Raw genomic sequence first — 17,776 nt, forward strand, 5'->3', positions numbered from 1 at the left:
TTGTGACTTGGAGTGACACAATGATGGGTGACATGGAATGACAGAGTGATGGATACTAGGTTAACCTGGGTAAAAAGTAAAAATGCAATACTCTTCTAAATTTTAAATTGTTTTAAAAATACAACATTAAAATGCAATGATTGTGACCATTGTTTATTTTAAATTATTTTATTGTATTTCTTTAATATTGATATATTCAATAATATTTGTTATAATTATATTATACTTTTATTCAGTAATATTTATTACAATTGTATTATAAATTTATGTAAAAAATAAAAGTTTATTTAATTAATTTTAAATTAAATGTAATATATATTAGAAAAAATAATTCAAAATAGTGAAAATTAATTTCACATGGGAGCAATTTGATATTGATATTATTTAATTAAATTATGAATTTTGAAATTGAAAGTTAATTTCATATCGAAACAATTTGATATTGATATATTTTTAATTAAAATTATTAATTTTGAAATTGAAATAAATATTTTCTGAATTTTCACACTTTTCAAGTATAAACATGATATCTGGCCAATTATATACCACGTGATTAACCACTATCTATTTATTTTTAAAAGTATAACGTAGTGGATCGGAGTGGGATTCTATGTGGCAGAGAGGGGTTGAGATCTTTTTAGTTTAGAGTTAATTAAGGAAAATGAATATGTTAATTATGAAAAATAGAAAATAGACATAACAGAAATGTTGCTGGAAATGTCTGTTAAAACATCAGCACTATATGATAACCTTAATATCTACATGAGTATATATATGATAGAAATCTATTTGTTACCATGATAGAGAAGAAAGGGATCACCGACAATGGGGAAGGGAGGCGATGATAGTGCAGTGAAGATTTGGGGAACTTAAAGAGTAAGGAAAGAAAGGGAGAGGTGTTGGAGGACATTGGCTTTACTTGCTATGTAAGGAATGCTTTGCCTCTTTTCATGCATGGAATGATTTGTCTCTCTTTTGTTAGTGTGGTGGAGCATGGAACAACCTTTAATTCTCATTATTAACTTGCTGTGATGGAATGATTGGCCTCTCTTTCTGCTTTGGTGGAGAATGGAATAAGCTTTTGGAATGATTTGCCACTCTTTCTGAAGTGGTGTGGAAGGGAATAAAAGAGGACATCCATGTGACATATGAAAGAGGGAGTGGGCGCAAGAGGGCAATAGAGATGACAATTTCCTCACAGTTTTAGTTTTATTGTTTGTGCACACGCCCTATAGACATGTGGAGTTTCTATCGGATAATGATTGTGTTTTATCGACTTTTTATGTGTAACCTACAACTATTTGCCTTGATTTTTAGCACTCTTGGCCTTCTTTTTCCTACTGGGTTTTCAAGGCTTTTGTTGGGGCTTTGAGCGGTTTGTGTTGGAGGTCATTGTCCAAAATTTATTCAAATGTGGGAAGGAGTTTCCCCCATCTATAGGGGACAAGGTTTCTCTAGATTATGCGATCGACACCTCATATTTTTAGGGCATTTGGGCCCAACTAGCGTCTTCTAGTCACGAGACTCGGGATGGGAGGACTCTTAGCTAATTTCAATCAGATTTCTCAACTTCATTAGGTTTCTTAACCCCATGTATCAGAATGCCCCTTACACCTAGCGGTAATTTACCATTTTTTGTTGTTGATTTTCAATTGGATAGGGGCTCAGTGGTAATTTCATTGTCGAGGGCTCCCAAGGGTTTTTGTTGCTTCCATGAAGTGTCAATTATTCTCTATCGTCGGTTTCTTAGTCACAATTCAAAGAACCCTGTAATTTCGGGTTTGGTCCCTGTTGTTCTATTACTTTCCCTAGTGTATTACAGGGTCATGGTTACAATGAGGTCCTTCTCTTCCCCGAGGTGAACCATACACTTTTCCCACCCCACATTCCTTCAAACATCCCTGTAATGACCAATGTTTTGATATAAGAAAATGACAAGAGGTCGCTTAATGAGGGTCTTAATTCTTAAAATCTAGGTAAAGTTTCATTTTCTACCTCTATTGGAGGCCTTGACAGAAAAGAATAGAGTACAATTCATGGAAAATGAAAAAAGGAACATTGTGTGAAACAAACTAATGAATTACAGATGGTTTTGTCTCTAAGCACAAATATTTCTTTACAAAAGGAATATGGCCTTAGTCGGACCTCAATGGTGGGTCGAATCAGAGAGAAAGTTTATCTTTCCTTTTCTCACAACCTCAGGGGAATCAAAGGTGAATTCGGTGCTTAAAAAACCCTTGTTTTTGTAGTTTTTAGCCAAGGGGTAGATTCACGTCATCTTATAGGATGATCTGGATGCTAAAGTCATTATGGGTTTTTGTAGTTTTTAGCCAAGGGGTAGATTCACATCATCTTATAGGATGATCTGGATGCTAAAGTCGTTATGGGTAGGGTTTGGAAGTTGGACTCTACACAAAAGGGCTTCACTAGGGGAGAAATACCATACCACGCACATTCATATTGGGGGATAAATATTGAGGAAAAAATGACTTAATATATTGAACATATAATAGGAGGAAAAGAGTTTTTATATTGGTATGTATAAAAAATGGAGCTCAAATTAATGAAAAAATATAAAGGGGTATAAAATATGTTAATGAAAAAATGGACACCTTGTTGGCTTAGGGGGTCTTGACTCAGGTTTAGAGTCAGTTGCACCAACCAACAAAACCCTACACTACTGGCCCTTTCGACAACAACCTATGAAGCGCAGGCTGCAATCTCACCTGAAGTAGTATGGGAAGATGCTGGAACCAAGTTTCCGCATCCACAGATCAGTGTGATGTCTTTTAGCACCATAGGTCTGCCTTCGCATAGATCTATAAGCCCTTAGGGCTCGGTACTGCAAGTCTGTTTAAACAGCCTTTAAACCTTCACAAAGGTCTACTATTGGTCTATGCGGACCCTTAACTGTTAGTTTATCCACTTACTCAAATCTACTTAGGTTATCATTAAACATAACAGAATTCATCCGAGTCTTCGCGAAAGTACTTAACATGCCTTGCATACAATTATTAAGTCTTATTGAAGAGGATCGCGCATCACTAGATCAATATTCCATAAACATATTATTCATCAACAACATATGTCATAAGTGGAAGTAAACAGTAATACACAATATTTATTCATAAACAGCTCTTGATTGATTTCCAGTTCAGAATACAGACCCAAAACTACCGTGCGCATTCAGCTGTAAGGGTCCGTGCACTCAGTTGCAGACTCTACCTAGGCGTTTGTGCACTCAGCTACAAAGAATTTCTCTTATAACTGACCCACTTCTCTGCGCTATCACTTTCTTCTCACTGACCCATTATATCTAATATTATCTTCTAACATGCCTTAGACTCTCTAAGACGCACCTATTTATACAGTCACATGGTCCGCAGATCATGGGTGGATCTCAAAGATAACTCAACCTTTACAGAAACAAGGGGCTAAAACGCCTTTGACTCTTAATCATCTACATGCTCTGCATCCCCAAATTGTGGAGACTCTACATCATTTACAAAAAAATACATCAAAATTTGGGTTATTTTAACCCCAAAACTAACCCAGGGGACCCCATCCCAACAGGCCCCCAACACAAAGATCGTGACTCACCCTCAAGTCAGTCGGTTGGCGCTACGATCATGCTACAAAGATCCCCCAGCTCCACCTAAACTACCGCAACCTCGACAGCGCTCTACATGGCTTCCTTCTTGACCTCGTTGACTAACTTCTTTGTAGTTGGGACTTCTGCAGCCAGCTTCATTGTCTGATGCATCTGTTGCAAGCCCTTCAGCTTATCCTGGATGCTTGTCATGATCTGATAAGCTTCTTCCAACCATGGTTGCAGCTTGGTCTTAAGCAAGGCCTCCTTCTTCTGTGCCGCCTCTACTTGTGCGAGGAGATGCTTCCCCTCCTACAGTTTGGCTAGGAATTGCGCTGGTATATTGGAGTGTGTCATTGCCATAACTTCGTCATACTGCCACTACAGCTCCCTAATCTTTGTATTCAGTGTCTGCAGGTTTGGATCCTTCTACAGATTTGTCATTAATTCCATGGCTTGCTCGAATAATGTCGAACAGTCAGCGACTATGGCATCCAGGCTAGCCATTCCTTCTTTTACGGCGGCTCCGTGCTACTCTCAAAACTTAGGTGGATTCGTGAGCTATAACTTTAACTGCAACTCTGTGATCTTCATATTGAGTTCAAATTGAACTCGACCAACCTCTGACTTGGATTCACGCACACCAATGGCTAATTTTCTAATCTTCGCTTTTGGTTGTGCATCCTCAGGTATATGAAGCTCAGACACTATCTTGCATGCTTCTGCGACTGCAGACTCCAGTCGGGAACTATGTGCCTGCAGTGTCTCCTTTTCTTTTAAGGTTTACATCTTCTTAGAGAACATCTACTCATTGTTCACTCTGTATTCACTGATGAGATTGAGAGTGCATTGCTCTTGAGCTCTCAATTCCTCTATGGCTCCTGCATGCAGCGCATGGAGAATCTCGTTGGGGAGCATTGTTATGTTCAGCCTGATGTTCTTGATTATGCTTAGGATGATGTGATCATCAGATGACTCTGTGTGAAGGGACCCTTCTAATAATGCAATAGTTCTAAGGTCGAGGGCCCTTACCAACTTCGCTGCTTTTCTCGTCCAGGTTCCAAGCTCGCTTGTTCTTCGCTCGCTTGACCAGTGCCCACCTGTATCCTGCTTTCCTGGATCTGCAGCTTGCGCAGATCCTTTTGGACAGTCTCCAACATCTACATATATTTTTTCTTGAACTATTGCAGCACTTTAGTCGTAGTGTCCCTTAATTTACCCCTGATCTCATTAAGATCACCCTCCGTCAAGACCATGGCATCACCCTGCAACTTGTCCGATTTTTTCGTTTACCGAGGACCTTCTTGCTACCCCTTTCCACACTTTTTCAGAATGAAGAGGGTGCTCTACCCCTCATCTCCTTTGTTGCCTCACTCTGACAATTCTTCCTCCTTGGTCTTTGGCGAAGGTGACTTTCCACTTCTTTGCGACTTGTGCTACTCCTTCTGTTAGGTCCCTATAATACAAGTGATTACCCCATTACTATTGTAGTTGTATCCCTTATTAATATTGGTGTGCCCCTATTTTCCCCATATTTTTATTATTGTGCCCCATATAATCCCTCTATTGTTATTTTTGTGGCTTTATATTATTATTGTTAGGTCGGCTGGGTTATATTATGACTCCTTAGATTCCTATATATAGAAAGGAGGTTTTGTCATTTGAATCATCCAAGAATTGTTCATTTATGTAATGTAAAGGAGGTTTCTCCCTCGAAGAGGCTGAATTCTAAGGCGTTGATCTATCTTTTCTATCTTTTCTTGAGCTGGTTTCATAACATTTGGTATCAGAGCTTTGGATTCTAGGGTTTCACTGCTCCAAATAGGTCATCATGGCATTTTCGCTATAACTTTTTTTCTGCGACGTTTCAGAAGCTAAAAAAAAATCCATTTGAGAAGAAATTGCGCTGAACCTCGGGTCCGAATTTTAGAGCTTTTCGCGCTATATTTGCGGAGATATGATCTGAGGAAGTTGGTCTTTTTGTAGACTCCTGAATTACATTCCAAAGAGGTGACGTGGGGAAAATCGTCATAACTTTCTCTCTGAGCATTGGATCAAAATTTCATAAGAAGGTACAGAAAGAGGACGGACTGTAGTTTCTTGTATATATTTTTCAGAGCCAAAGGTCGAAACAATGACTCGTGGTTCATGAGACCTCGGGATAGGAATTAGTTTATATTTCTTAGGGTATGGTTCTAACTTCCCTAAATCTGTGATCTCTCTGTCGTAATAATTTAGGTGATGTATTTACGATCTCTCTGTGGTAATAATTTACGACGTGTCTGCCCTAATAATTTAGGGTGATGTATTTACCATCTCTCTGTGGTAATAATTTAGGGTGATGTATTTACGATCTCTCTGTGGTAATAATTTAGGGTGATGTATTTACGATCTCTGCGGTAATAATTTACGATCTCTCTGCAATAATAATTTACGAGCTCTACCGTAATAATTCACGATCTCTCTATGGTAATAATTCACGATCTCTCTGCAGTAATAATTCACAATCTCTCTGCAATAATAGAAAAACAATCTAGGGCACTTGCGTCTGTGGTTCGGCTTGTTGATATCAAGTACACACATTCCTTATATTTTCCTAATACATATCTGCTCATATATTTTCAAGTATGAATAATTCACCACAATTACCAAAGATTATCAAAGGTAGACCTAGCACAGTTACTCAACAGAGCCTTTAGAGAAATGTAGAGAAGAAAGAGAAGTCAAGCTACAAACAGAGTTAGTAGCCATGCTAGAAAATAAATTCACATCTCTTGAAGACAAGATCCAAAAACAAATAGAAAATAAAATAGAACTATTGGAGAATAAGATGGAGGCAATGGAGACTAGGTTGCACGTTATAGAAAAATAAAACCAAGTTATGAACCAAACATCCTAGCAAGTAGATGTTGGTACTTTAGAGAGTCTTAAAATGGAGGACATGATTAAAGAGCTAGAAGAAAAAGTTAACAGCCATCTCACACTAAATAGTGTGGTAGGTAAATTAGATATCAAACCAATTAAAGATGAAATGAAAAAATTTATAGAATTAGACCATGACCGTAACAAAAGGGCCTTGAACCTTATAATCTTCGGTTTGAAAGAGGAGGTAGACGATGATACTTTAGCCATAGCCCAGACAGAATTACATAATGGACTACAAATTGAAACAATGTGTCTCACAGAAGCAACAAGGTTGGGGAAACTAACTGAGAATAAAGCAAGGCTGATCCAAATAAAGGTAAGCTCTACTAACCATAAGTATGACATACTTAGTAAAAACTCAAGTCTAAAAGGAACGGGAATATTTATAAATGAAGATCTCATTGCAGAAGATCAAGTAGAATTGAGAAAGGAGGTTCAAAAGGTAAAGGAAGCTAGGAACGAAGGAAAATGGGCAATAATCAGAAATATAAAAGCCATTATTCGAGATAGAAACCAAAAAGATAATAATAAATAGCAATTTAACATGCTCCGGATTCTTTCTTGGAACTGTTGGGGCTTTCCATGGAATAAAGGCCCCAAGCTAAGTTGGATCTTGAATGATGTTGATATTATTTTTCTTGTTGAAACTTAGGAGCATGAAGAATCTAAGGTCCCTAACACAGATGGCTTTACATTATTGTCTACCTGGAATAAGAGATCCTCCTGTAGAGGCATTGGGGGTATAGCTTGCTACATTAAGAAGAACATCTATCCCCATGCTAGGATTTATAAAAACGGTCCTTACAACCAATATAGTTGGATAGAAATTACTGACATTTATGATAAAAAGACCTACATAGCAATCTGTTATTCCCCCCCATCAATTCTAACTTCTATAAGAAAAAGAATCTAGATAAAAATAGTCCTTACAATGGTTTAGAGAATGGTATTTCTAGCCCAAGGAATGAAGGCAATGTCCTTTTAATGGGTGAATTTAATGCTCGAACTTCAAGAAACCAAACTATTCTTCTAAGAAATCATTCCAACCCTAATCCTCCTTTATTAGACAAAGACCTTCCTCTGGCTATCCGATACAAAAGGAGTTCTGAAGACCTCAGGGAGAATTTGTTTGGGTCGGAGCTAGTCAAGCTTTGCAGTGCTTAGGATCTCATAATTTGCAATGGTCTAAAGAAGTGGCCCAATTCTAGCTAGATGACCTGCATCCATGGGCTTGGTAGCATTATGGTAGACTATGTTATCTCCGATCTCCCTCTATACAACGAAATAAGAAATCTTGACATCTTAAACGACCACGAGCCTGACTCTGATCATAGGCCTTTACTTATAACTCTCAATTTTGTCATGCATAGAGATCCCATAGAAGATAATCCTTATAGCTAAAAGAAGTTAATATTTGATAGAAATAAAAAAGATCTCTTTCTAGATGAATTAAAAGCTAATTTGCTTCCTTTATCTAGTATAGACAACATAGAAGATCTCTATCAGAATTTTACTACAACCCTCTCATATTCTGTTAACAAGTTCTTAATTGAAGTTTCAAGTAATAAAAGAAATAGAAAAACCAACCCATGGTATGACAAAGATTGTATAAGTGCGAGGAGAGAAATTAAGGAAGTTGTTGATGAATCTCTTAAAATTAGCAAGATAAAAATATACAAAGCCGTAACTAAAAGGAAAAAAAGGCAGTATATTCGTAAAAGACAAGAGAATCTCTTACACCTCCCTAAGGTAGCTCCTAAGAAATTCTGGAGGCAGATTCTAACTAGGAACTAAAGATAATAATAAAATTGCTTTACACGACTAGAATTCCTATCTTAAAAAGCTTTATGAATCTCCACATGTCATGGATAACTTTGAAACCTTACTCACAATGAAAGAAGTTTTCTCATTAGAAGACATTGATTTTGGGGTTAATCGCTTAGCTAATGGGAAAGCTAAGGACATTGAAGGTTACCAGGCAGAAATCTTAAAAAGTGGAGGTCCTGTCCTCATCCCCCACATTCACAAGCTTTTCAATCAAGTGGTTAAGCAAGGGTTCCCTAAACCATGGACTCAAATCCTCATTATCCCTATTTTTAAAAGTGGGGATACAAATAACCCCTCTAATTATCAGACAATTATGATTAGCCCTCTCCTAGCCAAGTTATATGGTATTATTTTGGAAAGGAAGTTGAGCATATGGATTGAAAGTGAAGGCAAGTGGGCTAAAGGCCAAGCGGATTTTAGAAAACAACACTCAACAATAGACCACCTCATTATGCTTAGGATCATTGTGCAGGAATGCCGCAATGATAAATCCAATCTCTTTTGCTGCTTTGTGGACTTTAGAAAGGATTTCAATCAGGTTCCTAGAAACAACCTTTGGAACAGATTAGAATAGCTAAAGGTTCCTTTTAAGTTGAGAGCTTCCGCTATAAGGTTATACGAGAATGTAATTGCCAAGTTAAGGAGAAATGAGGGGTGGTCGAAAGATATTAAGTGTAATATCGGAGTTAAACAAGGTTGCCCCCCCTCCCCTACCCTATTTGGCATTTACATCGACAAGCTAGAAGGTTGTTTAGAGGAAGCAAGATGCGCTGACACGATCTTAGCTTGGATAGTCATCATCCTTCTTCTCTACGCTGACAATATTGTTCTTCTCGCAAGGTGCCCATATGATCTTGATAAGCAACTTATACTTCTTAAGGATTTTTGCACTACCATGTGTATGATTGTTAACACTGACAAAACAAAAGTTATGATTATGAAATCCAAGACGGACACTAACACTAATTTTATGTATGACAATAATAACTTGTTGGAATTGTCTTCCTACAAGTACCTAGGAATTGATATTCATCACAAGCTCAACTGGAACTATAACATTGAGAAAAGGATTAATGGGGGATGGAAAGCTTATTTTGGTCTTGAAAATAATTGTAAAATGACAAACCTTGTAATGTGGGATAGAAAGAAGTTCCTCTTTGAAACTTTAGTCACTCTGATTATCTTATATGGATGTGAGGTTTGGGGTTGTAGCATCTCTAGAGAATCTTGGAGAAAGATTGAGCAAATCCAGAAGCATTTTATAATGTATAACCTCAAAATTAAAAGCAACATACCCTATCCTATTCTCCTTATAGAAGTGGGTTTTTCCCCTATCGAGAGCCTAGCTATGACTAGGCTTCTATTGTACAAGCATGAAATCAATAACATAAGAGACCACAGACTTCCTAAGCTAGCTTTAAATTCCAGCCAAAACCGCCTAAGGCTCAAATGAGGTTGGTATAAAGACACCAGGGCTTGGTTACACCATTGGGAGATCGATGAGAATGTTGCATTGCAAAACATTAATAACATTACAAATATTGTTACTTCTAAGTTCAAAGAAAAAATGTGGTGTGAGAAAGATTTAGCAGCTAAAAGAAAATTAAGATATTATAAGGAGGTCATCAACCCCACCCTAGAAGATCAAAAATATATCTCTGTTTTAACTAGCTCAAAGAAGAAAATTAATATAGCCAAGATTAGAACAAACTCTCATGAGCTCCATAATGAAACAGGTCGTTGGGCGGTTCCTAAAACACCATGGATGGAAAGGTTCTGCCATCTCTGTGAGAATACAAACATCGATGATGAAAATCACTTCCTCTTAGAGTGCCCCGCGTACAACCACATTAGATCTCAGTTTCAAAATATTTGTTGCAACACTAACCTTCCTAGCCTTTTACGTTGTCAAAATTACAGTGAGCTCGGGAGGCTTCTCTCCAAGCTTTTTGAGCATAGGAATAAAATCTCAAATCAAAATAAATAATTCATTTCCTTAGGTACGATAGACCAAAGTTTGGTCTCAGTAGACATTAATCATCATCATCATAATGTGTGATGTACATGAACAATGTAGAGCATTTTGCAGAGCTAGACTCTCCTGGTTCAAACTCTCTTTCGTAGAGCTTACTAGTGGGTTCTTTTTTATTAATTCCAACATCACCTTTAACATGGTATCGGAGCACCAGGGCTGAGCAACCTGTTCTCTGAGTGAAGGATTTGAAAGGCGCGCCTAAGGAAAAATCGTCACATGGTTTGGAGGGCTAATCGCGGCGATCCCACTGTAACACTTTCGCTTCTTTTTATTTTTTCAACTGTCGCATATTTGCAGTGTACAATCACGAATATTATTAGTTTGTGGTGCTAACTCGCGCCGATTGTGCAAACAAGAGAGGGGTTGTGTGGAGGTCAAGTGAAGGCTGTGTCTTGGCAGTGGCTGCTGATAGAAGGCTGCCTGGAGGTTGAGGTCTGCTGAGGAGGCTGTGGAGGAAGCCACGGTGATTTGCATATGCGATGTGGGATCAAACAGTGTTGGAGATCGGTGATTTTTGTCTTTGACACAGATCTGGGGTAAATCTAACATATTTTTTTCCTGTCAAGGATTTTTTTTTTTTTAATTGCCAAGATGAATAATCAAATGTTTGAAGCATGCTTGAATGAGCATAACAAGCTCGATGGCTCCAATTATGTGAATTGGAAATTCAAGATGTAGACTCTGCTAGAAGTGTAGAGTGCTTGGACGATTAAAAATGGGGATGAGCAGAAGCCAGCAGTTGGATGAGCATCAGTCCCAGACTGGGAGAAGCGAGAAGGTAAAGTAAGGACACTACTGAAGATGTCAGTGAAAAACTAGATCATACCACATATAAGAGAATGTAAATCAACAAGAAAAATCTGGGGAATATTGAAGGATTTGTATGAGATTATGAACACAAATCGTCTTCTGTTTCTCAAAAGCAAGATCTTATCCCTGAAGATGGAGGAGAATAAAACAATTACTTCCTTCACAGCGAGGATCAAGGATCTGAAGAACAAATTGTTAGACATTGGTGATACACTTGCAGATACAAATCTAGTAACCATTACCATGAATGGTGTGACCGATGACTACCAAATGTTCATCACTAGGACAAATGCAAGAGAGAAAATCCTGAAGTTTGAAGAACTGACATGATTATTGATGCAAGAAGAAGAAAGAAGATCGACTCTAAATCCCCAAAGTGCAGATCTTGCATTGATGGTGAAAAAGAACTTATTCAAAGGAAAAGGAAATTCGCAACAGTAAAACAGAGGAAACTCACAAAAAAGACCAAATCAAACTCAAGGTATGTATCCAAGTAGAAACAACTATGAAATTAAATGTTTTTATTGCAGAAAACTTGGTCATATAGCTAGGGAGTGCAGGAAGAAGAAATATCATGAAGAACAACAGAAGCAGAAAAGGCATGCAGGTCATCTCGCGAATGATAATCATGAGCAGAACTTCAGATTTTTCATGGCAGAATTTGATGAGAATGTTGATGCAGACATCTGGTATGTAGATTCGAGAGCATCAACACATATGACGGAGAACAAGCAATGGTTCAGAGATTTTAAAGAAATCAACAACGGAGCATAGGTCTACCTAGGTGATGATAGAAGTCATCAGATAAAAGGATGTGGAAAAATTTATGTCACTTTACCTAATGGTATTGTAAGACAAATTCATAATGTCATGTATGTGCCTGGTGTAACAAAGAACTTGATTTATGTATCCATGATTACATATCAAAATCTTAAAGTTGAATTTTTTAAATCTAAATGTTATATTAAAGATCTGCTAGATGGCATGAAGAATATTGCTACAGGAATTTGAGTAGGAGCTTTGTACAAATTGGATGTAATACTTGCACCAGTTCGAGCTTTAACAACAACAAGTTTGACTACAGAAGAGCTGTGGCATTAGAGATTTGGTCATATCAACTACAATGATTTGTTGTTACCTTTAAAAAAAGGAAATGGTAAGAGATCTTCCTATGTTAAAACAAGTGCATAATGATTGTGATGCTTGTACATTAGGAAAGATGCATAGAAAAGAATTCCATGTTCGAGTAGAGAAGAAACAGAGAGACATACTTGAATTAGTGCACACGGATCTTTGTGGACCCATACAAACAAATTCATTAGGAGGTGCACTGTATTTTTTAGTGTTTATTGATGATTGCACAAAGTTTTCTTGGGTATATTTTTTGAGTAAGAAAATTCACACATTTGAATACTTTAAGAAGTTTAGAAACATGATTGAAAAGAAAACATGGATGCATATAAAAATTCTTCGCTTCGATCAAGGGGGAGAATACAGGAAGGATGAGATTATCAAGTATTGTAAATACCATGGGATATTACAACAATTCACAGTACCCCATACTCCTCAGCAGAATGGAGTAACAGAAAGAAAGAACAGAACATTAGTGGAATGTGCTAGGAGCATGTTGAAAGGTAAGGATCTTTCGAATGGTTTTTGGGCTGAAGCATTGAATATTGTAGTTTATTTGAAAAATAGGAGTCCCACAAAGAGTCTTGAGTTTAAAACTCCTATGAAGCATTATATGGATTTAAGCCTGCGGTAAAACATTTAAGGATGTTTGGGTCTAAAGCATTTGCCCATATTCCAAAGGAAGACAGAAGAAAACTAGATTCAAAAGCCATCAGATGTACCTTTATAGGGTATTGTTCACAATATAAAGCTTATAGAATATTTAATCCCTCTACTCACAGGATTTTTGTTAGTAGAGATGTCATATTCCATGAGCAGGGTCATGAAGAATCTAATAAGCACAATGAGGAATGGGATATTCCGTTCTTGGTGGAAGAAGAAATCAAAGAAATAGGAAACAATGAGGATCAACAGACAAAGGCAAAAGATGAGCAACAACAACAACAACAGAAGTAGGAATGAAAAGAAGATGATGTAACTATCAAGCCAACTCCAGAATATAATGATCAGACAAGGTTTGAAGCTACCCCACCACTCAGGAGATCAGGTAGGAAAGTTCAATTGCCTGCAAGATATAGGGAAAGTTCTTTTATAACTAGTATGATGAATGTTGTTGAACCTTCTAGTTATAAGGAAGCAAATGAATGTAGTGAATGGAAAACAACTATGGAACAGGAATATGAATCTATAATCAGGAACAACACTTGGGAGTTGGTTGAGCTTCCTAAAGGGAAACAAACCATAGGTTGTAAATGATTGTATAAACCCAAGATTAATGCAGATGGAACCATAGATAAATTAAAAGCTAGATTGGTAGCAAAGGCGTATTCACGAAAAGAAGGAATTGACTATGAAGAAACCTTTGCTGCTGTAGCTAAACTAATACCATCCGAATGTTGATTACTTTAGCTACTAAGAAACATTGGATGATTCACCAACTAGATGTAAAGTCTGCATTTTTAAATGGAGAATTGAAAGAGGAGGTTTATTTAGAGCAACCTGAAGGGTTTTTCCAGAAAGGGAAAGAACATTTAGTTTGTAGATTAAAGAAAGCTATTTATGGACTAAAGCAAGCACCTAAGTCTTGGTATGAAAATATTGATTCATTTTTTCTGCAGTTTGGCTACAACAGAAGTAAAAACGACCCTAATATGTATACCATGCAAGATGAACAAGGGTGCATAGTGTTGATTTCTTTGTATGTAGATGATTTAATTATTACAGGTGATGTTATTTCTCTAATCAAAGAAATCAAGCAACAAATGTCACAGGTGTTCGAAATGAAACACCTTGGTGAATTAAGATACTGTTTGGGTCTTGAGATCTAGAGAGATTCAAGACAAACATTTCTGTCCCAGGGTAAGTATATCAAATGTCTACTAGAAAGATTTAGGATGGATCAGTGTAATGATGCAGCAGTACCATTACAACAGAACATTAGACTGCAGAGTGAGGATGGCTCTAAAGAGGCAGATGCGACACTTTATAGACAACTGGTTGGGAGCTTAATATACCTAGCCACTACTAGACTAGATTTGGCTTATGCAGTTAGTGTGCTAAGTCAATACCTGTCCAAGCCACTTGAGAGTCATTAGAATGTAGCGAAATGTGTATTGAGGTATCTACAAGGTACTGTAGAATATGGTATTATTTATATTGATTCCTTTGTTGTTAGATTGACAAGATTTATAGATTTCGACTGGGTTGGAAATGTAGATGATCGAAGATCCATAACATGATATGCATTCAACATTGGATCCAGGGTGATTACATGGACCAACAAGAAACAAAACACAGTTTCCTTGTCTTCAGTCAAAGCAGAGTATCAAGCCATGTGTGCAGCAACATGTGAGGCAGTTTGGTTGCGAAGACTTCTCCGGGATGTCGGGGAAGAACAGAAAGATGCAACAACAATCAAATGTGAAAATCAGAGTTCAATCAAACTTTCTAATAATCTGGTGTTTCACAAGAACACTAAACACATTGATACATAATTCCACTTTGTCAAGGAGAAAGTGAAATCAAAAGAAATCCATCTTGTATATTGTAATACATGTGATAATTTTGCAGACATTTCCACTAAGCCTCTTGGCAAAATCAAGTTTGAAATGTTTAGGGAGATGTTAGGCATATTTGTGAACCCCTTCTCCATTAAGGGGGAGTGTTAGAGGTAATGGAGAATATCTTAGAATAGTGAGTTGGTTCACGAGACCTCAGGATAGGAATTAGTTTCTATTTCTTAGGGTATGGTTCTAACTTCCCTAAATCTGTGATTACTATATAATGTGTGATGTACATGAACAATGTAGAACGTTCTACACAGCCAGACTCTCCTGGTTTAGACTCTCTTTCGTAGATTTGACCAATGGGTTTTTTTAATTAATTTCAACATCACTTTTTAACAAAAATTACTTAATATAACTTTTTTGGGGCACTTATTAATTTGGCATACACCATATATATATATATCTATATATATATATATATATATATATATATATATATATATATATATATATATATAATGAGATAAACAAACATGACCACCACTTTAACAACACTATAGTATCAATACCATCTCTGTAATAACACATAATATAATATGAGTGGTATTAAGCCCTTGGTAACATAGAATCCTATATGATCTTGTGACGAGCAAGTTCGACTAGTGAAGCCTAAACAAACTCTGTGAGTGTGTTCTTGCTTGAAGAGCTGGTACCACATTGCAAAAGCGACGAGTGGGAAGGAGATCACTCAAAGTAAAACATGGAAAAAGCAGCAGTTGTTAACGCACTTGTAGGAAAATTCGTTCATATGGTGGCAGACAATCTATCCGAAGAGGTATCGCTGATTGTTAATTTTAGAAAGGACTTTCAATTTTTAAGTGATGATATTTCTTTCATTAAATGTCTTTTGATGGATGCTAGAGAGAAAAGCAACTCTAGTTCACTTTCCAATTGGCTTGACAGTCTTCAGGATTATGTTACTGATACTGCCTACTAGAGGAATGTGGAAAAGTTGATAACATATTTTCCAAACTGAAATTATGGCTAAATGGGTCACAAAATTAGCGAATTAAAGGAACGACTCAAGTAGACCCAATGGGTCAATTTGAAAATCTAAAATTGCTTACCTCTGCTTTAGATGTGAATGCTCATGGTCAGGCAAGGGATGCATAAACTTTTAATGGAAGGCGAGAAGTATCTTCTGCTCGTCTTCAAGAATCATATATTGTGGGCATGGATGGCGATATTAAAGTGATTACTGAATGGATATTGAAGGAAGGCAACCCTCCAGTCATTGTCATTGTGGGCATGGGAGGATGGGGCAAAAATCTTCTACTCCACCAAGTATTCAACATCTAGGAGATCCAAAAACGCTTCAACTATAAGGTTTGGTTGACAGTTTCTCAAACATTGGATCAATAATCAAATAAGCCAAAAATACAATTTAAAAAAGTTTGTTTTGTTTTGGGTTTTTTTTTTTAATCATATTTTTTTATTATTATTTTAACTATTATTTTATTATTTCCTGTTGGAGGCCTATTCTAGATCTAATTCTCCTAATGTCTAAACAGATTATTGTTGTGTTCCCAATGACCATTGAGACAAATTAAGATTGATTTTTTTTACTTTTAAATAGGCTACATTGGAGAATAATACCATGGGAAAAACCATGGGTTTTCATATACCTAGAGCCCAAAAATAACCAGTAACTTGATCGAGTTAAGTTCACCTAAACCACCCTAACAATCCCCCTTTTAAACAATAGAATGTCGATAATGGGGTTATCATCATTTATCAACGATAGAAAAATGGTTAATAGGAATACGCTGACAACTAGAGTGTCAGTTTTATCATGTATTGGCTGATAGCAGGAATATCAAGGCCAAAAATAAAATCTCAATTTCAATTTTTGAAATGGGCTGAGACATTCCACGCCAACAAAAAAATAATCATTATTAAAATAAAAAAGGAAAATGAGCTAACGGGAGTAGTAGCACATTTATGTAAAAATGGGTTAAACCTCAGACAAATGAGATTTTTTTACAACATAGTAATTTAGGCACACTTTCCAGACAAATGAGAACGAATTTTTCATGACCGAAAGGATTTTGTCAGCAACAGACCCATTTAGAAAAACTTCTCTCAGTTTTCTAATAGCTATGATTGTTTTGGAATTTATAGGATTTGGTGAGGAAAAGCTCATGGACATTTGTTGACTCGAATGCCACCTCGCCAAATTCGACTTGCTGATTCTCATCTCTAGCCATGACTCCTGAAACAACATGATCTTTAGATGCAGATAGGATTGGAAAGTTTTATATACATGTATTTGAGATGTACGTTGTGATTTTTAGACTTTGTAATTAAAGCTTTGCTAGTTTTTAGTTAGTTTGTCTTTTCTATAAAGACAAAGAAGGTATATTATTTGGATGTTAATATAACTTGAAGCAAACAATATTACATCATTTCAAAGATTAATGTTTACAGATAGTTTTTTATGGTGTTTTTCCCTTTTCTTTGTCAAACCTTGAAATCATTGATCTTCTCTAATTTGAATTAAGGCTAGGAAACATTTTTTTTATAAAAGGTTTGTTTATTTGCTATGTGTTTATCAACTTAAACACCATTTGCAGAATTCACGTGGTTGCTCTGTTTTTTTTATGTTTACTTCTACTGTCTCCTATCATCTCTCATTAATGATTTGTCTAAGAAACTTGCAAATATCTTGCCTTTAAACTGATTTGTCTTTGTATCAAAGACTCCATACCCAATAGTAGTGTTTTCACATATCCCAACCAAATTTCAAACATTTTTTTTATAAATCTGGCCACAAGACTCAATTGCAAACCTATTACTACACTTACCTAGAGTAGTTGAGTTTTTGGGAGAGATCCCTTTCCAGGTTGAAGAGCCAACTTTCAACCTCAAAGAGATTCAAGGTTACCTTCCGGT

This window comes from Pinus tabuliformis, chromosome 4_2, assembly GCF_031772625.1.
Source record: "Pinus tabuliformis cultivar Carrire ecotype Pingquan chromosome 4_2, CPIR1, whole genome shotgun sequence".
In the NCBI taxonomy this organism is placed as follows: domain Eukaryota; kingdom Viridiplantae; phylum Streptophyta; class Pinopsida; order Pinales; family Pinaceae; genus Pinus; species Pinus tabuliformis.